Source organism: Struthio camelus, chromosome 6 (genome assembly GCF_040807025.1).
Source record: "Struthio camelus isolate bStrCam1 chromosome 6, bStrCam1.hap1, whole genome shotgun sequence".
In the NCBI taxonomy this organism is placed as follows: Eukaryota; Metazoa; Chordata; class Aves; order Struthioniformes; family Struthionidae; genus Struthio; species Struthio camelus.
Window position 1 is genome coordinate 31,886,656 of NC_090947.1, and position 25,505 is coordinate 31,912,160.

A 25,505-nucleotide genomic window follows, 5' to 3' on the forward strand; every position below is an offset into this window, starting at 1 on the left:
CCCGTAGATAAACACTCAAGGACATTCTATCCTTTCTGCTTATATTTGAATAAGAAGCAGACAAAGTAAATATTAGGATTTTTTTTTTTTTTTGCACATCAGGTATCAAGTCTCTTGCAAGTTTTTTTTTTTTTTTGGCAGCTTGATTATCAGGTTTGCTTGCCAAGACCGTAGAGAAATATCCTTTGTGTTGGCAAGGAGATGGACTAGACCTAATGCTAATAGTTGTTGCCTTCTTCAGCTTCTCTAGTTCTACTAAATATTGTGGCACTGTAATTTACATTTACTGAAATCCTGTGTTATTGCTCCTTGACTATTAAAGTTAAATACATTTGCCCATAACAACATTCAAATATCGTGTAAAAAGATATGAGGCCTGATTTACTGTTTATCAAAGCTCTATCACAGTGTTTTAGTGTCTGTGAGCCGTATTTCCAGAGGTGCCTAAAGGTGTAATAATCATCTACTGAAATTTGTAGAGTGCCTGAGAAGCTAAATGATAGTCTGCTCCTTGAACAGTCTGTTAATAATGAAGGTTTCTCTATTGAGCAAAAGGACTTGGAGGGACAGATTTTCCCTTCTGTTTCACTAGGTGAGAACACCTATTCATCTGTCTCTTTCCTCTGCAGGATTAATATAAATGCACCCAACTGTGAAGTTAAGGGGTTTTTTTTATACCTTGTAATGACAAAGTGTCCATGTCACAGTCCTTTTTTTTAAAAGCAGGAACTATGTAAGATACTTCTTCAGAAAACTGGCTTCCTCCTCATCAAGTTAATATTTTGCCCCAGAACACACTCTTTTCCACGTGGTCTGAGTTGCTGAAACATGCTTCCCCATATAGTCATTAATGAAGGCAGTTAAATAAGAGATACCATTAGAATCGTTACCTAGTGACAAGATATAAAATTATTCTGACATCTCATCTCTTAGGCTCAATTCTGTTCTCATTTGGTGTTTCATTATCAGGAGAAGAATTAAAATAATAAAGTCAAGGCTTAGAAAATTTGTTTCTGATCTTGCAGTCGAACAGTCCTCCTGCATGACAATAACCACTGCAGTCTTCACATGAATAAGGCAGTAACACAAGAATGACAGTAAATAAAAAAGGGAATGAATTTGGATGGTAATTATTCTTGCTAGAAGGCAAAAAGTAGGTAAATCCAGTATTGTCTAAGCTAGAAGTGGACAAACTCCATTTAGCTGAGGTGTCACTGGGCCGCAGTATCATACCGTAATCCGCTCTCTCTGTAACGACAGCCACTGGGAACTGGACCCAGCCAGGAGCCCTTTTTCACCCCTCACCTTTTCTTCTCAATGCACCAAAATTTTATTTTAAAAGGAGTTAGAAATTAGATTTTATATATGCAAAAATGACTAAATCATAAAATATCTGACTTTGGATCTGATCAGAGACTGAGACACAGAGACTTTAAGCAATTGGCAGAGTAGAAGGCCCCTCTTTTATGACTCTGCTTTTTTGTTTGTTTTTTATTTTGAGGACGAGGGAGACATTTAACAGGCTATAATCTCTTATTATTTTTTAAGCGATGTGTGCGTGTCTTCGCTATATTTATTTGCTTTCGCTTCAGCATCAGTGAGAAGCAAACACAATTGCCAAGCCGAGTAAAATCCTGTAGAGACAGGTATATTGTAACAGTAGTACACAGTTTGCCTAAGCCTCAACACTGTGAAGAAGCTGCAATGCCAGTTTTCAGCTAGAAGCTCTTCTAAAATGTCATTTTGTTCTAGCAAAAAGAGCTTGATATACTGCAGGAGGATTCCATCTGTGCGTGGTATAGCAGGGTGCATCTGCACTGCCATTTAATTTGGTTCAGGAGGAGCATGCTTCTGAAGTCAATCTCCCAACTGAGCCCCCTTCCCTTGCTTTGGGATGCATCGCAGAGAGGTCTCAGCTCACCAGCTGGGATCCCGAAGGATGCGCTCCAGGAGGCAGGTTTGGCTGCCATCACCTTAGCTGGTCTCCCAGTGCCATCCCCAGACCTCCCAAATTCCCACACAACACACACCAGGTCAACAACATATCCGTTCTGATTCGAGCCAGAAAATGCTCATTCTGGAGGGCTGCAGCACAGCCACCACGTTCTTTCAGACACTTTGGAGTGAAGAAAGCCAGCTAATAGTTACAGTAGTAATAATAATAACAATAGTAATCTTACAACAACAGGGGCCCTTCATGGAACCAAAGGAGACCCCCAAGGCCAAACACTAGAAGAAAAAGGGCTTTCTCTGAAACTGGTACTTTATGTAGTAAAGTATATAAGTATAGCAAAGTATAGAGAACCTTTCACACACACACACACTAGTACTTTTAAAGTATCCATAAGGTTCTGCACCACAAAACACCATAATGGTCCTGTTTTGACCGCTGGTGATAGAGGTGACTTTCGTTCAGGATGACAGTGTGTAGTTATCTGAAAATTAAAGACAGAATCAGCATCTGCAATGTGCGTGCCTTGGATCTGGATCTTGAAAAATATTTTTGTGGCTGTAGAATTATTTGTGCATTTACAGTCCTGCAAGCATAACATATAATCAGAGATTGATGACTAATTACAAGCAAATAAAAAGTAGTCAATTTTTAACAAACAGACAGTGATGGAAAATAAGGAGAGACTGAATGTATTTAGGGGTTAGAAATAAAGAAGAGAAAGGCAGAGAAAGATCAAAAACAAGCTAAACAATGACAGTCAATGGAATAAAGACATATCAACCAATAAATAACCAACGATTTTATATTTGTAACTTCTGAGTTATTTGTCGTCTTCTCTGTTGTTCCTCGTATTTACTTTATTTCCATTTTGATCCCAGGAATATTGTGGTAGCATAGAAATCCACTTGTGTGCAAGCTTACATGTCTGAAGCTAAGATTATAAGTACTTTGGCACTAATGCCGTGCCTGTTTACTAGCCTAGACAGAACCTAGCTCAATGAATAAATAACAATAGTTAATCACGAGGAAATTAATTTGGAAATAATTATTCAGTGGAGTAAATTGCCAACATTCGCATGAAATATTATTTGCAGAATATTATTCAAACATATATTGAGGTACTGAAAAAGGAAAACAATTATTCATAATAAGTATTTGATAAAAATATTGCCAACCTTTGCAATGAATTATTCAGTCTGTGTTAGTACCACGTGCATGACTGTGCACATCATTCATGTCTTTATAAATGTTATGGTAGCGTAAACTGCTACAGGTTAATAGATAGTTATATCCTTTTCTGTGTAGAATGCTATTAGGTCCAATTTTTCGGAGGGGTCGAGCCACCCAGAAGTTTAAATATACGTGACGAGTTGCAGATGCTAAATGTGTCTGTAAATCAACCCACAGAAATGTGAGTCACGGGGAACCCATTTGGAACTGGCGTGGAAGGATAACGTAGCAAACTGACCTCGGAGCTGATCCTGTAGATCTCTACGGAATAACCCATGTTTGCCTTTCACCCTCTTTCCTGCTGTGTACAAAAGTCATATTTAAAATGGACACAAGGAAGTGTTTACAAGGCGGTTAGAAACTGAGCTGATTGCTGAGGGGAGTACCAAAAGACGGGTAGGACAAATTACTTGGCACTGTGCTAAAAGATGACACCCCGTGTAAAAGACAAGACACAGTAATCTAGAAACCTCATTGAAAAAGGTATCTCTCTCTACCATGCTTCCACCTCTGTTTTACTGTAACTGAAATTTAGGCAGGCAGTGGGAGTCAGCTCTGGACAGGCATTGAAGGAAAAGATGTTTCAAGCCACAAAGACTTATGTGAGGCATGTGTAAGAGAAAGAGAGAAAAACAGAATGCCAAACAATAATAAATATGGTTTATTTTTAGATAACTTTTTGCACTGACACAGAAAACTGGTCATTCTCAAACAAACTGCAGTTAATTGATGACAAAAAAAAAAAGTGGTTTCTGAGCTGATTTAAAGTTAAGCTGGTTGCGTCAACCTTTTTGTTTAGTTAGAAGTTCACATATGTTGTAGAACAATGTTGATAACACACCAGTGATAGTGCTGTAACTAATTGATTAATATTAGTAACGGTTAACAGAGCATTGTATCTGTTTATATTGCTCTCTCTAGTTGTCTATACACACGTTCTAATGGGCCCTTATTTCTCTACAGTGAACTAGCCAATGACCCTAGAAGAGGGATGTGTGCGTGACTACGTTGTACTACTAAAACATTAGTTAGGTTATCAGGAAGCCATATCTTGAAGTCTGCTGAAGAAAAGCAGGGGATTACAGGACGGGCCACCAAGAGTATGAAAACAAGATGATAGCAATGGCCTTGAAAACAGTACGGGCACAGGATCTTACTAGAAGCCACAAAGATATAAACAGAACTCATAAGCAGTAAAGTACTGATCACAAAAGAAATGCCATGTTGAGAGCTGGGCAGAACCTGTTTCAGGGCATAATTTGCACATGTACAGATTTGGGTATCAGCCTCTGCAGCTGACTGCCAGCACAAGCGGAGATATCTTTAGATCATATGCGAGATTGCAACAAAACCAACTAGTTGCACAGGAATCTTATTGCAGAATTGGGTGTGTGAACTGCTCATTCTGATACCCTGTATGGAAAGATAGGCAAATATTACTTTATTATTATATTTGCTCTAGTGTAGTATTGCTTGTGTTTGGTTTGAGGCTTTGGTTCTAATTTGGATGCAACACATATGAAACTACACATTCTGGTTTTCTTGTAAAATAACATCAAGAGTAGATCTGCTGTAGCTCTTAAAACATCACTGTCTAACGCCTACACAGAACTTGCAGACCCTTCATTATCCCATATCATGTCATCCCATATGTCCAATTCTAGCATAATCTGGTATGGTAAATGTCTGGAAAAACTGTTAAGCAGGTCTATTTAGACAGAAAATATGGGCTTAGAACCTGTACTGTCTTTGTAGGAACAAGACTGTGATCTTGTGGCTGATCTTTAAACTAAAGAAAACTGATTTGCCTTGTCTCTTTGCTCTTACTCTGTGCTGACACAGGCTGCCAGAGCAAATAAATAAATTATGTTTACACAAAGCTGTACTAGAATCATGTAGTTTTATAACACAGTCCCACCTGAACAGCTTGAAGATGTAGAGTATGTAAATTAAAGATGTTCCTGGTGCATAAAAAGATGCTGCACACCGTAAAAGGCAAAGCTGAAATACTGACTTACAAATTAGCTGTACCAACTTGTGAGCTTGTCAGACTGCATCCCTCTATGAGGCGGAGGTAAATGTGAATGATCAGCCCTGAGTGACATTTAGGTGGATACCCTGTAAGAATAGATTTTGGGCAGAGATTTTGGTCTGCAGATATAAAACAGTTGTGAAAAGCCAAGCATGTAGCTATGGGAAGATTCGTTGGTGCAAACATTTGATACAGGGCTGGTGTAAGAGCTTCTGGACCACCTTTTCCTGATTGGAAGAACAGAGGATTTGACTAGGAAAGAATGGGTGGGATTCTCCTATACCATAGGTAGCTGTATGTCGTCGCGGGGGGGGGGGGGGTGTCCACTGGCAGCAAGTCTCCCTCAGGATCACGCAGGACTCTGAAAGTTAAGGCAAAATCCACTTTTCTGAGTAAGGATATGCCCTCCTTCTCTGGGACAGAAGTTTCAACCTGCAGAAATAGTATAGCTTCATTTTAAAGCTTGTATTCACACCTCGTTGCTATAGGCATTACTGTCTCATTGTGAAACAATCTGATCACTTTTCCAGATTTGACCTGCTTTACTTTTTTTTTTTTTTTTGAGAGCAGGTGTTGCAGTGCTGTTCTAAAAGAGGTGGTATTACCCTTATAGACTCACTAAGAGACATCTTTCCAGGTTTCCCATACTTCCCAGGAAAGTATAATCTTTTCCTAGGTTATACTTGATGTCCTCTACACAAGCGCTAGGCATCTTCAGAGAGCCTTATCAAATCTCAGCATCTCACTGCTTTGCCTTCCCCCTCTCTCTAGGGAAATGTGAGGTGCAATTGGCCAGTCTCAGGAATAAACAGCTGCAGTCTTTTTGCCAAATTATCTGCTGTGACTGGAATAAGAAGTGAGGATCCAGCCAGCTCCTAGTCACCAGCTCAGTATGAGACAGGAGGAGATGGCCCTTAGACCAAGGTTTGTGGTAGCTCATGCTGTGGGTCTGAGCAGGTCTAACTCTCCAGCATGGGCTTGTATGGTTACGTTGGCCAAGTCTCCTTCTGCGGGTGGTTTGACTATTAACGCTTTGGTAAGTGATGATTTAAGTTAGTAACTTCAAACTGAATGAATGTCTGTAGGTTGTATGATGTAGGTGCACAAATGCATCTATTTTCTGAATATTTGTATTTTAAATACATATTTTCCATTTATGTTTCCTCTTGAGAGGATAACCCTGCAAGAATTACCTAGATCAGTTTGTACTGAAAAGACCTGCTTTGAAGTTATTTTTCAGCTTCAGGAAATTTGCTTGAACTTTATGCTAGCAGGATCTAATTCTTTATTTCACTAAAGCAAAACAAAGTAGTTCAGGCTAAGTTAAAAATACCAACCAGCTTGGCAGTTTCAGCAAAAAAAACTAACAGTGTTAAACGATGCATTAGCCAAGACTTAATTACTTTTACCAGATACAGCATGGTGCATTAGAAGTATTATCCAAACTAACCTTCAGCCGTCAAATTAAGTTCACAGACCCGATATACGCTTGGCCGGATCCCTCGGTCTCCTCCGAGACGCGCCCTCCCCTGGCGTCGCAACGGGAGCGCCGGAGCTGGCAGCCCGGGTAGCTGGGCTCCCGCTCCCAAGGCGGGGGGCGTGCAGGCAGCAGTCGCTAGCGAGGAGCCCCCGGGGGGGCTCTGGCCGCCTGTCCGTGCGGAGCGTGCTCCGGGACTAGGGGATGCCGGGGACCAGTCGCTCTGACCTGCCTTCCGTCTGGGCACGGCACCCGCTGCAGCTGCCAGGTTTGGCTTGTACAAATCGGATGACCGCACGTGCGCGGTGTTTAATTGAGCACTGTATTTCCCAAAAACAACAACAAAAAAAATCACTTTTCCCTTTCCGTGTGAGGCACTGCTTTTGCAAACTGAAAGTAATCCAGTGAGGAAATGCTGCAGGGAGAGGGCTGTGAGCCTTTGCTCAGAAGCCGACAGATGTAATTAACGGTACGTGCTAAACGCTGTTACGGGTGGGGGGTGGGACCCTTGCAGATCCTTGCACTGATATCCCCCCCCCCCGCCCCCATGACTTTATCAAACTCCACGTGAAATAGCAGCAGCGCTGCAGCGGGTGGATACGGAACTCCGTTATTTCGTTTCAGCTTTCTTTGTGCCTTACTTCTAAAGGGCCCGAAGGGCGGCGCGGGGCTGCCGGGACTGCTCCTGCGAACCCGCGGCTGCCTCCGGCGCCGTGGGGAGCGGTCGCCCTCGGCGCCCGCCCCGGAGGGAGGCGCAGGGCACGGCGCGGGGGGGCAGGTTCGGCGCGGGCTCCCCGCGAGCGCGTCCCCGGGCAAGCGTGCGGTGTGTGTGCTTCTTTTGGGGGGGGGGGGGGGGTTGTTCCAAAACGTGATTGGTAAAATGATTCCCCTGTGTGGTGTAACCACACAAAGCCTACGTGAAGCCTTACTTCTCTCTCCGCTGCCGTCGCGAGAGATGCTTCCCTTTCCCTAAAAGGTGGATGGAGGTGCCTTGGAGATCATCAGGGCCGTCGCATAGGAATCGCCACTTGTCAAAAGGCCTGTGGAAATTGTGCTATGGAACAAAGTACGGCAAAACCCAGAGAGCTGGTGTCAGACGCTGCGGCGTGGGGTGGTAAGCGCGGGGCAGAGGGGAGCACGTCCTTAAGGGTCAGGGTGGTGGTTTGATGAATCCGAAAACAATGATCCTGCAACAGTGCTACATCTGCTCAGGCTGGAAAGCCTGATCCAAGTTCAGGAGATCACAGGCAACAAGGCAAGAGGATAGTAGGCAGAAGATAGGGTAGAAATGGGAGAGAAAGGCAGAGACTGGGGCAAGCTAGAAGAGGTTATGAGATGGGCTGTCACAAAAGCAGTGCAGTGTTTCTGTAAGGTTTTTATATAGAGAAGAAAACGCAGGGAAAGCCTGTTCGGATTTAACGTCATGGGGTCAGGCTTTATGTGAGCATACACTTTCCCTGTGCTTGTCACCTAAAAGTGGAACTGCTTATGAAGACTTTTCTGGGATTAGTGTTGCTGTAAAGTGACAAACAGCCTGCAGTTGTGATTTTAAGGCTATTTAAAAAAAAAAAATCTTTAATACCAGCAGTGCAATGTTCTGTGTGATTGCGAGGCGGCTCAACTAATCGCATGCTAGACTGTCCTGCAGGAAAACTAGCTAATCTCGTGGTGTTATAAAATGTGCTAAAGGAATTGGCCCCCTAAAAAAAAAAAAATCGTTCTCATTTTCAGGAACTCCAGTTGCTATTCCAGTCCAGCAGAGCAAATTTTCTAATGTTGCAAATTGCTACAGTTCCTGGTTTTGTTGCTATTTCTTGTGTAGCACTTCTGCCATAGTGTTAACTGGAGCAAAAGAAGGGCCACGGATGTTGCTGGGGGTGGGGGTGTCTCTTTACAATAGCGACAATGGGTCCCAGAGACCTGGGAAAGCTGAATGTCTCCTCGCTGGTTTTCCTTAGCAGGCAGGATTTCTCCACCCGCAAATACTCAGACACTGTCCAAATGAAGAAGTTTTTAGTAGAGAAAAGAGAATGTCAAAACATTGTTGCTCTGTTTTCTAGTGTATGCAGATGAAGAGTAGTATTTCTCTGCTTCTACCTCAAGCTGCTTTAGACTTTTATGATCCTCCATTAAACGCTCTCCTCCCACCTTCACCACTGCTAGGAATGTGCCACAAAATTAATTCTGTAACATTCACTTTGTCAGCTGAACCGTGCTCGTGCTTTGGTCAGGGAGCCACAGTAGTCACCGTGGCTTTATCAGCCCGGCTCCAGTGCCGAGCGAGTCACTTGTCTGGTCCTGCTCGGAGTTGCCAGCGGCTGTACTGAGGCGCTAGGCAGACAGATCTTGGTAGAGTCAGCCCAGCTCTGCCCTGTTTGCCAGGGACATGGCACTACTTCACTTGCCATGAAGACCTCGAGTCATGCCTCAGAGAAGACTGCAGAGTAGTGCTTGTACTTGCAAACGTTACTGCTCCACCAGCATAGCATCCAGGAGACTGAACTCCTCTGTCTGACACAAAATACATGTATTTGAAAAGCAGTAATGCAGACCACTTGCCATTTTGCCCCATTCTCCTTTCCCTGCAGTCTGTGCCCACAGTAAAACGCCATCTTTTCTGTAACATATTCTAGTCTTTATGGTTACTTCCCAGTTTGACCTCTCTATTGGAAGTCTGCCAGCAAAATTAGAAATGAACTTCAGGTCCAGTGGTCTTTTTATGTGATGTGGCTGCTTGCCCTCTGGGAACTTGATTAAATCCCCAGATACAGTCACTGGGTACTGAACAGAGCCCAGAATAACAATTTTCAATCAATAGTGACCTGAGCTGAAGATGAACCCGGTCGGCTAGAGATGAGCAGCTCTACTGAGCTCCCATCTACAGTTCCCTTAGGCATGCAGAATCCCTACCAATGACAGATCCCTTATTTCCGAGGACCATTATGAAGCAAACTCCATTTCGTTTAGGTCATGACCTTTAGTTTGATTGTGCAGAGAATTATGACCTACTTCATGGCTGGCATTTTTGTTTGCTTTTAGCTTTTTGAATGGAGAAAGTAGTAAGTAAGGTAAATATCAGAGGACAAACGTTTCTTTTCAATACTAGCGTCTCAGTGTAACCAACCATAAAATACTGAGTGTGGGTTTTTTTTTTTTTTTTTTTTTAAATCTATCTGCTAGTAGTTCTGAGTCTGCTGCTTTCTCTCCTGACCCTGCAGAAATCTCCCATGCCTGCCACTGGGAAGAACTTAGTGAAAAACTGCCAAAATGAAACCTTTAGCCTGAAGCGCAGTAACAAGTCTTGCAGCTTAGAATAACGCTGTGTCTTGTCACAGGCTGAACTAATTTGAACTTTACCCTATCTACTAGGAAGAAAGGGTTCCCCCCGGGAAGAGGTGGTCTCTTAATCCACCTTTCTCCATACTAATCTGGAGATGACCTTTTGTAGGGTCAGTGAGGAGGTCAGAGCTCAAGGCCAATTTGCTGAGCATCTGGGCTAGATCCTCAGCTGGTGTATATCAAAATAATTGAAGTTCACTCCAGCAGCAGACTGGGTTCCTGAACAGTAAGTAAAGTACTTCTTACTTCTATAAAGCCCCATTTTACTTTAACAGAACATCATTTTGTGTTCCAGCTCTTGTTTTAGATTAAGTCTAGATAAGCCAATTAAAACGTGTTACAGCAAGACCGGCAAACATAGCAGTGTTTTGAAGCAATGTTTTAATTTTTGCTGGGAAGGAAGTGTATCACGGATGTTGTACCTTAACCAAGTCATTATTTAAGTTTCACGAAATTATATTTGCCCTCTTCCTAAAACAAAAAAAATGCTAGCAATTGTGCTGCAGCACGCCCTGCGTTTCTAAATAGTGTGACAAATGGCAAGGTAGACACAAGCAGCAGACCTCTAGGAAGGCGGGCTAAACAAAGAGCTGGTAGAAGCACGGCTCTGAAGACCTTACCCAGGCAAAAGAGCCTCCGAACTTTGGTTTGCTTTGCCTAAGTAAAGACTCCGGGACAGGCCCTAACGTATTTATCCAATAAACTTGTCACACAACCAAGACTGCAGAAATGCTGGGTCTGGCCCGCCCTCGCTGAAAGGTAACAGGATCTCTGTTTACTAGAAGGTTTTTGCACAATTCACAACACAAGTTTAAAAAACAGTCTGGCAGAGTCTGTGCGAGCCACAATGATTTCGTACTCCCCCAGTTGGCAAACACTCACACAACATCAGGGAGAAAATGTATCAACTGTATCAAAAATATAATCTACTGTAAAATCCTTCCAGATAAGATAAATTGTAAAAGGGGGCGGGGGGGGGACGGGGGGGGAAGGACTATCTGGACTATCTCATTCTCTCATTCAGTACATTGTTCTGTTAATTTTAGATTTTGTGGCATGCGCTTGGTAAACTATTTAATACGTTTGGGTAATTACTGGATACAACTACACCTGAGTAATAACAGTAATATGAACGGACTTGTTTTTCCCCTCATTCATGCAGCTGTAAATAAGAAGCTCTGAGGAAGTCTGTGCAGTTCCTCCAGTGCGGGATGCACTAGTCTTCTCTTCCCACCATACAGATATGAACAGCCTACACACAGCAATGCCGTCACCTTTCTGTTTTAAACACTTTATTCTGCGCGCAGTTTTAAAATTGGTGTTATTTAATTCAATAAATGTTTGATGGTCTCAGTGTATCATCTAGTGGAGAGAGGGTAAATAACAGAGGAAAAAACACAAAGCAGAAAGATAGGGGATGCTATTAAGCCTTGCACTTTACAAGGAAGAAAGTGTGAATGAGGTGGGGTGAGGAACTGCTCACTTTCCTAAATCATTCAGGAAAACACTTGAGGGTTACTCTGACATGGCCACAGTAAACTGTGTACAATGAGGGGCTTGTAACCCTGACAAAGTAGGGTAATATCATGGGCTGAAATTCAGCTCAAGAAGGTCGGTCTGTCTGTCTAAGGTACAAAGACTATGAAGGCAAACCGTCCTTTAGAAATTTCTCTACCTTGTCTTCAATTCTGCTCCCTCTCCTGCAGTAGTGTTTCCGTCCTGGCCTACAGTGACTTTTGCTTTTCTTCCTTTCATACTAATTGCTGTTTCCAGCCTAACTACAGATCCAGAGCTACTGTTTTGCAAATTCTCTCCTGACTTATGCCCCATACAACCTGAAAGATGTCAGTGTTACTACAGTGACTGGTTGCATTGGAAACACCTCAGCCAGATTTGGCTCAGAGGGGAATCAGCGAAGGGCTAATCCTGAATTCTTTGTGCACCCAGAGCTCACAGAGTTAAAGGAAGATTGGAGAGTGCAAGTAAAGCAGGGAATGTTGCTGCCTTTCTGCAGGTTTGATCTATGATTCAAGAATTTAGTTTTTGAAATATATTAAATATCAGCAGGGGTGAAAAATGGGGTCCTCTGTGTAATTATTCAACAGAAGTTTCTCGGTTAGGTTTATAATTTCACCATCTCTCCTTTTTCTCCTGAATATCGTGACTCTGTCTTGTTTATAAACAGATTAGAGTAGAAGGTCTGTGGCAAAAAAAGAAGAAAGCTTCCTTTTCGGTAACCATGACCTTAATAAAGAATAGGAAGATTGTTTTATAATAATTATTTTCTTCAAACTTTATTGGGACTTCATGTGCATAACATGTCTAATGTTTTATGGGGAGGTGAACTAAGAAGCACAAATCCGTACACCAGAACGTACCTTTAGGGACAGCTCATAGTGGAGTGTTTTCCGTAAGTGCCACTGCTCGAGAAGGGATAAACTATGAAATTAATAATGGGGTTGCAAAGCCAGTTCCTCATGATATGGCAGGGAAATGTGCTGCCTTGGGCAGAAATACAAAGTCTATGGTAAATATGTCCCTCATTAAGAGTAGCTCTAGAGAACGCTGTGATTAATCTAAAAATATCTGGGGTAAAATTTCTTTGCTGTTCAGGAGAACTCTGTATGTTGCTGCTGCCACTCTTCTAATTGCTTGACAGGAAGGATCTATATTAGCTTGGTGGCACTAAGCGTAGGTAGCAGGAGGAGACCCAAGGGTTACCCGTTCTGTCCTTGCTAACTCCTCTAAGCAAGAGAGAGAGAAGTGTTCACGTTTGTTTACTCCTTCATCCCTATTAGCCAACCGAAAGATATAAAGTGGGGGGATTATTTTCCTGTCTTGGTGCAAAGAGTATATTTGATGCTGCCTTTGAGCAGTGAGGCTGGCAAGGTAATCTCTTGAAACGCCTTCCAGCTCTACCCTACAGCCCCCATCTCAGTCGGACCCCTGATTCCTTGGTATTTTCCTGTTTCTCTGACAACTGCCAGGAGCCTCATCTGATAATTCCAGAGGAAAAACCCGCTGGCATCAGGATACCCTTTGCTGTGCTGTGAGCGCTTCGGAAAGGCCAGCACACCACTGCAAAACTATTCCGCTGCAGTCCAGTGAAGTTACCATGCCCAGTGCTGGAGAAAGCAAGCCCCAAATTTTTACCTCTTTATGCAAAGAGGAATTTCTTTATGTGTGCTTACAACTGTCCCAAAGAGAACTGGAGAGTATCAGTAGCAACCCCATTGCCAATGCCAAGCATTCCAAAATGAGTTTGTTTCCAAGAACGTGAAACACAAAATATATCGGCATTTTCATCTGCATTGTGTTTTTTCAAACTTCTCTGACTTTCATGTTTTCAGTACTCTGCAACTGTTATGACTAGAAACATCATAATAATTATTCTTATCATCAGTACTACTGCTGCTGTAACAGGAGTACATGAAAGCTAAGATTCTTAGATAATAATCAAATTTCATGAGCTGTGGGCAACATTACAGACCTGCTATCAGAATGTAGGGTTCAGATCAGATAAAAGCCCCATTAAAACTGGAACTAATTGGTATCCTTGTTGGTGGTGTCACCAGAGAGATGAAGCTATCCTGTCCTCAGTGTGTGGTCCCTTTGTGGTTGGGTAAGACAGGTGTGGGTAGAATAGCGGTGTAAACGCCATACAATGCTACTTTACCCTTTTCTATGAAGACTATAGTCAATAGGGCTGACGCTTCACTTTTCATTGGCTTCTCTGTTCGTTTGTTTCCCAACTACTAGGGAAGCCGTTATTGTGTCTGTAAAGAAGTACCTTTGCAGGGTTCAATCCATATAACAGCAGTTAAATAGATGGAAAACTTCCATTGGCTCTCTGGTCCTCTGATTTTTGCTGGTGTTGAGGCCGTTGCAATGAAGCTGAAGCTTCTAAGGGAGTATCTCAAGTATACTTCATCCGTATTAGGCTTTTTTCCCCAATCAGAAAAAGCAGCTACCTGACTTTTCTGTAAAAGTTGACACTTTATTATAATTAACATGGCTAACTTCATATGGTCAGCCGAAGACTTCTAACAGTTTTTGCTGTGTGTAAAATGAAGTTTGGGACTACTCCAGTAAGCCAAAAACAGAACATTCTTTGGACTGAGAATTGAGAACAAGTTGTTCAGTTCCTGGAAGAGCTTAAGTGGTCAAAAACTCTCTTGACAATTTTAATTACTTTGCCGTGAGGCCGGAACGTGGGTATATCAGGAAGTGGTTTGTACATACGTGTTGTTTAGCTGAGTTGCTGCTGTGCAGCCTTTTGTGTCTTTCTTAGGAAAGGTCAAATATAGTAGTATTCTGTGCTGCACACTCAAATAAATTGTTAGTACAAGGTAAAAGCGAACCACAACAGTAATAAACAGCATTTTATTTTTGTCTTTAGATACATCGTCTTGTAAGAAAACATTTACTTTTGAAATACGTTATATCATAGTGCAACAAAGAAAAAATTCTTTAGGGCTGGAGCTGCATATCTGGCTGTTTCTTACTCGCGGGAAAAATCTTTCACTGGTGCTTGCTGTTGGCAGACAACGTAGACCTCAAAACCTCAACTGTGAAACTGCAGAGCAGTGCGAGGTGACGTATGGTCGTCCCTGTGTTTTGGATGAGTGAGTAGTTCTATGCAAACTTTTGTAAAAATGCCTGTGAAAGGCCAAAGAAGCCAAACACTATGGTTTGTTTTTTTTTTTAATCCCAGGCAGGAAAATGGAAAGGGATGACAGAGCAGCCATTTTCTCTTCCCCTCTTTTATATGTATTTGCGTGTTTCAACACCAAATGTTCCAAACGTTTTACTTGAAGCTGGCATGAAACGTGAAAAGTGCCCATCTGAAAGCCAAAGCTCTTTCCAGCGCTTTCATTTCAGATCAAGGAAACAAAACCAACAAAAGCAAAGTCTTTACAAAGGTGGAATGTGTATTCCTTATCTACGCAGACTGCATCAACTCAGAATAAAATGCCAGGGCCTTTGCTCAAAAGCTGAGATCTTAGCAACAGAAATGTAAATAATGCAGCACTGAGCACAGAACGCAGTAACCTGTACACATGCAACCTGCTTGCTAGAATCACTGCAACGCAACTTCTAGCTTTGGAAGAAAACGGTTTCAAATTCCAGAAAATTCCCGAGAATTCAGCCAGATACAGATCAATGTAAAGTTAGCAGGATTTCTCAATATAGATGTTTATAGAAGGAAAAAAAAAAAAAAAAGCCCATGGACCTGGAATCTGCATGCCTGAGCTGTTCATTTCAAAATACCCACTGCAATCTATTTTTTGTCACTACAGAAAGAAATGAGTAGAAGAATGGAGTTAATTCCTTATAAATTAGGCTCATCAATACTCTGCTGCTTTTTGAATGTTTCTTTCTCTCCTTTCCACAGATTTTCTGACAAGTTGCAAAGCCAGAAAGATTCAATGGCAATTCTTAGCTAGATTGCTTAATGATGGAGCCAGAAAAGGCAAAAACTATTTTAAAAGATACAGCACAGCGCAAACCAAAGTTACAGGCTTGCTGCAGAAATTACTGGGTGAGGTTCTTTGGGGTAAGTCAAACTGCAGGTCTAACTAAATGGACATTTTTGGATCTAAATCCATGAAAGTGGTTTGCCTAAAATAAGATCATTATGGATCTCATCTCAAATGTTTGATCAAGTCTGTTTTAAGGCTCTAAAAAATTTCATTAAATGTTTCATTCATTAAAATGTTTTACAGGATTTCTCTTGTTGAATAACCATAGGAAGCAAAACACCTGAGACAGAAGTCTTTCTGCTCCAGCAGTAACATAAGGAAGGTTGAACTGAGTCAGAGCACAGGTCTAAACAGCCTGGCATCCTGCTTTTGATCAAGGCCAGTAGAATATATCTAAAGTAGGAATATAAAGACAGAGCAATTATAGCTTCACTTTTCCTTGTATTTATCAGCTCAGTTTCTGAAAATCTGCAATTTTATAAGGACTTCCAGAAGTGGAGACTAAGTTCATCTCTCAGCAAAGTAGTTGTTCCATTAATTTGTCTAGTTACCTTTTCCAGCTGTTAATACTTTTGGCATCTAAAATATCTTACGGTACTGAATAACTCAAATTAATTAGATGTTATTTAAATAGTACTTCCTTTTGTTGGTTTTACACCTCCACCTGAAAATTATTATTAGATTCATCCTAGTTCTTATCTTATTAGAAATGAGTAACTGTTACCTGTTCACCTTTCGCATGTTGGACATGATCTTCAATATCTGTATTATTATCTCCCTTTGTCATCTGTTTTCCAAGAAGAGTCCTAGACTAAGTAGTAATCTCTCTTATTTAGAAGCTGTTCCATCTTCGTGATTAATCTGGCCACTCTTTTCTCCGCCTTATCCTATGCTATTCTAACGCTTAAGACGCTACCACCTGTTGAGACACAGTAAGCAGAATTTTGTGTAGTATTAAGGAAAGACCATGCTTACCGAGGATGTATATTGTAGCATTATGTTTGCTGTTTCATTCTCTTCTTTCCTAATCAGACCTAACGGCCTCTTTGACCACCACTGAGCGCTGAGCTAGCATTTTCAGAAAACTATCCGTAGTGACTACAAGCTATCTTTGCTGACTGATACTAACTGATTTAGAGACCGTTGTTTTGTACAGGTAGTGAGGTTTTGTTTATTTTCCCTCCATGCACATGTGTGGACATTGCATTTTAGCTGCCATTTTATCACCTAGTCAATCTTTATCAAGAAATTGGCAGGTTTTTGCAGACAGTCTCACTTTTGGCTATCCTGAATAATTATGAATCACTAGAAAACATTGCCATCTCACTGTTCATCCTCTTTCACTTATGACTTACGAACATGTTTTAAAGCGTAGGTCCCTTTGGAATCTCACTGTTTACTCCCTTCTTTGTGATTGTTTACCCATCCTTTCCTTTTGGAGCAGTTACTAATAAAAAAAAGGAGCTCCTCTCTTGTCAAAATGTTTTGGGAAATCTAAGTACACTGTTGCTTAGTCTAGGCTGTGGGTCAAATGTTCCTTATGTCATGTCTAGATTCTCCAAATTGTCCAGACTGGGAAGATACCTGGAACACATTGTGTCACGTTTGGATTTCCTTTCTGTGGAAATCAGACTGCTGAGGGTAAAGGCAAACTGGGAAAAGGAGAGGAGATAATAAATACGTGGTCTCTTCCCAACAGGGAACTGGATTAGAGCCGAGAAGGACTCCCAGGTCTCAATGTTTATACAAAGTCTGTATAAACCAGATCTCCTATATCAATGTTTGCTGACCTTTTCAAAGCACTCTTAACAGATTTGTGATTTCCAGCTCTTCCCATTACATAGTAATGGGCCATGTGTCAGACCAGCTGGCCTGTGTAATTTCTAGATTCTCCCTGAAGTCTTTCCTAAAAATGGGTGTTCCGTACGCCCCTTTCCATTCCTGCAGTCCTGAGTTCACAGCAACCCGTAAATCACAAAGCACAGTTAATAGTTTGGCCATTTCACATCGAGCTCCTATGGAACTCCTGCGTGAACAGCATATTGTCCTGGCAGTTAGTTACTGCCGAATTTACCGATCTCTTACATGACTTTGGGCATGTTTTTCTGACTGTCCCCCTAAAAAAGATTTTGTTGTGGCAATCACCTCAAATTCCACCATAATGAACAGTGGTAGAAAAAACCTGCTTAGCTTTTCTCCTGTGGTTTCTTTGAATGCTCCTATTATACCTCCGTCGCCTGCTAGTTCCTCGTATTCTCTGGCATATCTCCTGTTCTTGATGTATTTGGAAAAGTTTTCATGCTTCAAAAATTTTTTTGGCCTGCTTTATTATGATTTTATATTTAACTTGCCAGAGTTTATGCTATTCCTCTTTTGGATAGAAGCAGAAAATAACAGTATTCCACAAATGAATGCACAGATGGCATTCACAAAAGGCTCAGGTATTTGCAATAGGTATCTAAAAATGGAAACTTGTGGTACTTTGATGCACGTTAAAGGCAAAAGAGTATGTTGAGGGCTGGATGGAGAGAAAAGAGCTTAGGAAAATGTGGTCCAGGGACTGTAGCTACTGTTGCCTTCATCAGCTTTCTTTCTCAGTCTGTGTCTTCCTGGAGGGTTATCCTTTAAATATTTTTAAGAGAAATGCAGACAGCCTCCAAACTGCCTAGCAGCTGTAGCAATACTATTAACACAAATTATTATTTCACAGTATTCTAACAGCTAACATTGTGGAGGCTTATTGCACCAGGTATTGCACAAATGTAAAATGAAAACTAGTCCCTGCTGCAAAAAGCCAAATGATGCTGTCCCCATAGTTTACATAGCATCGCGCACTGTCGAACAAGCAGTTTCTAGCAGTTTCTGGTTTACTATTCCTGTCGATAGTATGTCTTAACACTGATCCCAAAGCCACGCTCAAGCACTAACTTGCCTGCCCTTCATGTTGATCGACGGCACGCTCCATGTGGGATTTGGCTAATCTCCCTTTAAGTTTTTGCCTGCGTTGTGCAGTTTCAAAGAGCGGAGTATGTGCCTAAGCGTGTTGCTGAATCAGGATCCCACTTTATAGAAAACGTGTCTGGTATTAAACACACATTAGACTTGATCTTCATGTTAAAATTAAGAGCCCTGTCCCCTGCCCCTTCCCCAGCTAGACTCCACCTATGGCAACAGTCATTCATCTTGAATTGCTTTAATGCAGTGTTTAAGCGTGTCATCTTGGCAACAAAGCAGTTTGCATGGTATTTCAGTGACAGGTTTAAAATCCCATTCACATTTTTAATATACATTTCTCTCACATAAATTATCACAGCTTGGTTGGCAGGTCCCGCATGAATAATAAGGTTGCTGGCACAAACACATACCACAGATCTATTAAGTAAAGGATGTTTTGTACGTTCCTAGATTTATACCAGAGCTGTGAGGTTAACTTCTACAAAATTACTTGAGACGCTTGCATTTTACTAGCAGTACATTAATTGTCATGAAAATTACATCTCCCCCCAAAATGCATCAGGGACAGTGCAGATAAATCCCCATGCACCAGTTTGAAAATTAAGCTCTTGATATATGAAGTATCTCTGCAGAAGGCAGCTTTAGCTGCTTATGTAGGCAGGCAGACTGTAGCAAAAAACTTGATCCTACATAAAAGAACCACAGTACTGAAAGAGAAGCGAGCTAAATGCAATTTTTACATATGAAAAGAACATGTTCTCTTTCTAGTAAATAATGTCAGTCACATTTTAGCTTGCTTTTTCCTCTCACTTTAATTCACAATTTTGGAAAGTGATCACTCAGGATAACACTTAACTCGGGAACCATAATTCTGCAAAATAAGTTCTCTGCTGCTTACGCTACACTCCTCATTATAGTTAGGAATAAGAGATATATGCAAACATCTTGCAGTGCAGTTTTGCTCCATTTATGTTGTCAGATCATGAGTTAGACAACTTTGTCTCAGTATCTATTTAGAAAACATTGGGTTCGGCACTCTTGCAACGTAGGCCTGACCTGAAAAACTTTGCACACAGTGGGAATCTGCTACTGGCTTTAGGGCTTTGAATCAAGCCCTCTGTTAAAAAAAAATAACGTATTGTAAGGAAACAACTTTGAAGTGTCTAGGCTTTCATATCTCCGTGTCCCCAATTCTGTGTTAGATTAGCAAAACATATCCTTTCCTAACAGCTTAAGGATAAATTTGCCAAATGAAAGTTGTACAGTTCTACAGTCACACAGAGTGGTTTGGATTGTTTCTCTCTTACGCTTTCTGTATAAAATAATATATTCATTATTGTTATTCTCTAAGCTGAACATAACAGTATGTTTGGCATAATCCAGGCACAAGTAATGAAAATATATAAAAATGTGAGCGCCTAACTTTGATGTTTATGTGCCAATGGATTAAAACATACCTATACAATTTGTGAATAAATTCATCATGATCTGAAAAATACAATTATCAGGAAACCAAGACAGTCCTGCAGATGAGGATCCCTTTAATGCGCAGAAGAACAAATGTTGCCCCCTGCTTGAGAGGCTGACAGTAGTTCAGAAACGCAGAATTCCCTTATTGGAAGCCTCTAGATGCAACACAATGAGTTTGTCAGTGTAACCACGGAAATGCTCAAGATGCAAAGAGCGGAAGCAAAGGGGACACAGTAAGGAATGGCATTACTGATGCTGTGTTATTTTTGGGCCTTTATTACATCCGTCTAGGAACTTCTTCAAGAGAAACATTTACATTTCAAACTTTGTAATTTTCATTTATTTGTAGGTTTTATTAATAAAGTTTAAATAACAGCCTTTTATGAGTGTTTTCTAGCAATAATCATTAAAATTCTATTATTTAGAAGCGCCTCAGACATTGTGCATTATCTAACATTACTGCTTGACTGCCTTCCTCTCCATTCAGTCTTGAAACCCTTGGTTCAGCTTAGTCCTGAAAGGAAAAAAAGGCAGTAGGAGAATCCTGTGGGTCCTAATATTACTGAATAAAATGGAGAGGAGGTTAGAAGTGCTTGTATTATTTAGCCTAGTAAAATAAAAGCTGGTATGACTGCTTTCTAAAAATAAATTGGGGTAAACACTGCTAAGAGAGAAGAGCTATTTAAGCAAAACAACAAAATTGGCACAAGATGAAATGGGTATAAAATGACCATGAATAAATTTAGGCTGGAAATATAAAGAGGGTTTCCAAACATCAAAAGAATAAGATTTTAGAAAGCTTCCTAATTAGTTAAGAGTGCATGCAAACTCCCCTAACATTAAGCTGCATCTTGCTAAGTTTAGGAATTTAATTGCGAAATCTAAGAACTCGCTCTCAACCATGTATTCTAGGTGTCTATTATTTGGTAAAGAGCTTATTGTGGAAGGCTGTATTTTAATACATGAGGCTATAAAGAAATTTTTAACCAAACCCTTTCACACATACTCTAAACAATTAGACGAAAGCACCGAGTTGCACGCTGTTGCTAAACGCAGTCTTGCATCGCCAACCTGCCCACGAGCCACGTACGAACGCCTTTACGTAGCCGAGAGGCACGGCACGCCGCGCTCCGGCAGTAACTCACAGGCAGAAATGGCTGCAGCGGACACTGCAGGGCGAGGCTGGGGCGGACATGGGGCCAAGCCTGAGGCCACCCGGCCAAGACAGCCGGCCACGTTCCCCCTTTCTGGCTGGTTTCATCCCACGAGGGGGACCTAGGCAGCCGGCAGCCCCGAGGCCCGTGCAGGCCTGCTGCCAGCCGAGCCGCCTTGCCCTGGCCCCGCAGTCGCGCTCGAGCCGCTCGCAGGCCCCAGCAGACGAAGAGGCCCGAGTCGGCTGCACGCGGCCGACAGCCCCCTTTATTCGCCACTTTCCCCCCAATTTCTGAAGCCCGGAGACGGCGGGGGCGTCCCCGCTCTGCCCGGAGGTGGCTGCCCCTACGCGCGGCCCACGGCTAACGCCAACTTCTTGGGCTGTTCGAACACTCCGTGCTCGAGCGTGGGCCCAAGGGGCTGGGAGGTGCAACCCGCGGCTCAGGCAGCCAATAAAACCCATCAGAAAAGAAACTCTCTCCCCCAAGGAAAGGGGAAGCGAGGGAAAGTCCGGGGCGAGGCAGGCGGCCGTTGCCCCCCCACCCCAACCGCCTGCTGAGAGCCGACAAGCTCAGCGCACCCGCGCGCGGGGCGGTCTCTCGAGCCGTGATTGACAGCTCCGTGAGCCAGTTGGTGCCCCCACGCGGCATGAGGCCTCCCTTCCACTTTGATTGATAGCAGGCTCGACCAATCAGCTTGCGGAATAGGCCCCGGCCTGGCCCCGCCCCTTACAGACAAGCCGCGCGGCCACTCACAAGAGGGCGGGCGCCGCGGGCTGCCCGTGTTGTTCTCGCGAGCTTTCCCCGAGGGGCTCTGGCCCCCCCCTCCGCTCCCCCTCCCCCGCCTCCGGGTGACTGCGCAGCCGCCATGTTGGTTGCTATGCTGCCGCCGCTGCCCGTATGAGGCGGGCGGCGATGAGGGGAGGGGGCTGCCGTTCCTCCCCCGTTCTCCCGCCGACACACGCGCTCGCTCGCCGGCAGCGAGAGCGCCTCTGCGGGGCCCCGCCGCCTTCCCCCCGTCTCCCTCCTCGCCGGGGCGTGCGAGGCGGAGCCCGAGCCCGAGCCCCGGCTGCGCCCCGGCTGCGCGGCGGGGTAGCGGCCCCGGTGCGCTCGGCGCTGCCCCGCCAGCGGCGCCGCGGCCGCCGGCTCGCCCCCCGCCGGCCGTAGCTGCGCGGAGCGGGGGAGGGAAGAGGCCGGCGGAGGGTGGGGGTCGCCGCCCTCCCTGGCGGGCTTCCCCCATCCCTTCCTTCCCCCTGCGCTTTCCCCTCCTCTCGCCCGCCCGCCCGCGGTCCCTCGGCCCCGCCGCCGCCGCAGTACGATGTGGTGCCGGCCGCTGCGGCTGGGCGCGGGGCGGCTGCTGCGGCTGCTGCCCGGGCTGCGGCTCGGGCGGGCGCTGCGGGGCGACTGAAGGCGGCTGGGCGCGCGCGTGTGTGCGCGTGTGTGTGTGAGTGAGCGCGCGCGTGGCCGCGGGCCGCTGCGCGCACGGGGGTCGCGGGCAGGCAGCGGCCAGCGCAGCCCCCGCGCCGGCTGCCCCGGCGCCGCCGCGCCCGCTCCGCGCTGCCCCCGCACCCCGCCGCCGGCAGGACGTGGCTGTTATATGAAGGTAAGCGGCCGCCGGCGCGCTGCGGCTCCCCTGCGCGCCCGCGGAGCCCCCGGGGGCAAAGCCGCCCCCCTCCTTCCCTCCCTCCTGCCCCCGCCGCCCTCGCCCCGCTCCCCGTAACTTGGCGCTGGGCCGGTGCCGCTGCCCCCGCCGGAAAGAAAGGGCAGTCCCGCTCCTGGCTGCCCCGGCGGCCGGAGAGGGCTGAAACCAAGCGCCGGCCCTCAGCGAGGCTCGTCAGGGGAAGGAGCCGTGGGGCCGGGGAGGGCGGTTAAGGGCGCGGGGGGGGGGGGGGGTCGTGTGAAATCGGCTCGGCTCAGCTCAGCCCAAGGCCTGGAAGGGATTTTGACCTGGGCTTAACATGGAAGTTCACGTTCGTGTGATGTGGAAGCGGGCGTGCGAGTTGCCCTGGATGCGCGCGGGGGAACGGGCGGGAGCGCGGCCGCTGCGCCCCGCTGGGGCGTCCCGAGCGTCGGCCTCGAGGGGCCGGGCGGGCGGCGGGGGCAGGCTGGCGCTGTACCTGCGGGCGGTGACTCGCGTGCGCTGCTGCAGCGCCACGATGTCCTCTTCCTTGCCACAAACCTTCCCGAGAGCTAGCTGCTGAAGCTCGCCAGCCGCCGCTTTAGGTGAAATGTGGCAGCCGCTCCTCTAATCAACGAGCGTGCGTCGTTCAGATGTAAAATACACGTGAATAAACTTTGTGCTGCCGCTTACACCCTTACATGATTTCAACATGGCCAAGTTGTTGTTTTAGGGCTTTTTTTTTTAATACAAAAAATACTTATGTATCTGGTTCTCATGTTACAGAAATGCTGATGAATTTCAGCTAAAGAATAATTCTTAGACTATATTATGCGCATGCATTTTCGCATCCATGGGGCATTTCTCTTGCTCTGAGCTAAATTCTGTTATGAAGGGTAAAGGGGTTTTGTGTGTGTGCATGTTTTCCTGTTTGTTGTTGGCAGAAGAGCTGCCTTGTAACGCTGGGAGCTACTGGTGTGTTCACACACATGCAGACGTTTATGAGCTCGTTACATTGTAAATGTGTGTTGGAGGAATACATGAATGAATTAGATTACGATTTCTAAAACTGTCTTATTAGAAGATAGGTACATTGTGGTGAAGTTTTCCAGTTCATTGCCTAAACATAAAATATTTAGTATTGTAACCTTACAGATGCCATTTTTGTGACAATGGATTTCTTGCTTCACTGACCTAAAAAGTTGTTTTTATGTATTGGCTTAACTCAGGTTTGCACTGTGTTGGTAAAACAAGATTCTGGGTGATAAGGCTACAAATACGTATATGTATGTATATGCATTTCCCAGGCGCATTTGTGCTGTATAAATTCAGAAAGGTAACTAACTGTTGCTGTGATTCTTGAAGATCAGTTTTGTTCTCACTGTAATTTCTATACGTTTCTAGATGTCCTTTTTTTCCTTATCTTAACTTGTAGTTTTTTCCTGAAGTTAGAGTAAGATTTGAAAAATAAATGTATCTCCTTCAAAAGCAGAAATGTATTAATACTTTTCCATACATTTGCAATTTGCAATACTTTTCCATACATTTGTAATTGCAGTTTGGTTTGTTTGAATCAGGTTCACCCACTTAGGATTCAGTTTCATGTTCAGTTCTTGTTTGGTAAAATTTTCCATGAAATACGTTATTTGTTGTCATGCTTTGCAATTCTGTTGTCCTGCTAATGCCTAATTTAGGTTGAACATAACAGCACTGATTGAACAGCCTTGCTAAAAATACTGGGATGGGTGTACTCACAGGGGAGTTACAGAAAAGTTCCTTCTAGTTACAGAAAAACAGACAGTACAGACTTAACAGTTTATCATCATCTTAAAATGTTAATTGCTCTATTGAGTGGATGAGCTCTCAATTATGAGACAGAGTTCATTTATTAGTGCTCTGATGTCGTTTTCGTAGTATATGTTGAATATATGGTAAGTCAATACCCAGATTGCAGAATTTTGGCTCTGATCCTCTCGTGACCCCTGTTTGGGCAGGAGAATCCACCAACACAAAACTCACTGCAGCAGCTGAACCTTAAACATTGATTCTGAAGATACTAGGTTGGTATTTATGATGAGCATTTGCTGCATATGAAAGTTTTGTATGCTTTATTGTTATGGCTTGCCACACAAACACAAAGGTTATAGGCTTCTATAAATACGTGCAAGGAATTGAAGGACTGGAGCACAGAATAACAGCCTAACATGATAGCGTGTGACATGATTATTTTGTGGAAAAGTGATTTTTCTGAGATTGCTTTCATGTTCTATTTCAGCACTACTGAAAGATGTGAATCAGTATTTGGGGGTTCTACCTCACTAGGGCCTTGTTATTCTTGATAGATTATTTTATGAATCTTTGCTGAATGTACTTGGAAGTTTTATGCATCATTTTATGCTTGTGTTTAAAAAGTGGAATGTATATTCTGTAAGCTTATTCTGGGGAACTGAATGAAAATTACAAATTTGAATATAGTGCAAGGGGAGATATTCAGCATGGTTCACTTACGCCCAGGTTAGCTTACAGGAGTAGGAAATAAAGTATGATTTTCTTGTGGTGTTTTATGCCTTTGTATGAGGTAAATGGCTGGGTTAAGTGACTTCTAAAAAATACAGTGAGTTAATAAAATATATTTTACATTTTCAGTTAATTAAAATGTAAATAAGCACGTGCATACTTTTTTTGGTTGAAGTCGGTTGATTTTTTTTTTTTAAAACGGACAAATAGCGTGTATCTTTGTTTTATCTTCTAAAGTCTTCAGAATGCCGCTAGTTAGATCCTCTGATACGTTATGAT

General features: G+C 43.7%; 1 protein-coding gene and 1 long non-coding RNA gene across 3 annotated transcripts in view; both read left to right on the forward strand.

The window, feature by feature from the left end:
• The first annotated feature begins 6,252 nt into the window (after nucleotides 1-6,252).
• On the forward strand, nucleotides 6,253-21,773 carry LOC138067662 (uncharacterized). 2 transcript variants are annotated; one of them, XR_011141949.1, is made up of 4 exons: nucleotides 6,253-7,162; nucleotides 7,670-7,807; nucleotides 10,142-10,258; nucleotides 11,195-21,773. It is a non-coding gene; the product is annotated as an uncharacterized lncRNA (long non-coding RNA). The 2 variants fall into 2 exon arrangements; XR_011141948.1 differs by lacking the exon at nucleotides 6,253-7,162 and having other exon boundaries at nucleotides 7,460-7,807.
• An 829-nt stretch (nucleotides 21,774-22,602) lies between these two features.
• PTPN4 (protein tyrosine phosphatase non-receptor type 4) overlaps nucleotides 22,603-25,505 on the forward strand; it is a 117,154-nt gene continuing 114,251 nt past the window's right edge. The window contains exon 1 of the mRNA XM_068948997.1: nucleotides 22,603-22,694. The gene's annotated coding sequence lies outside the window, so the exon portion shown is untranslated. The remainder of the gene's footprint in view (nucleotides 22,695-25,505) is intronic.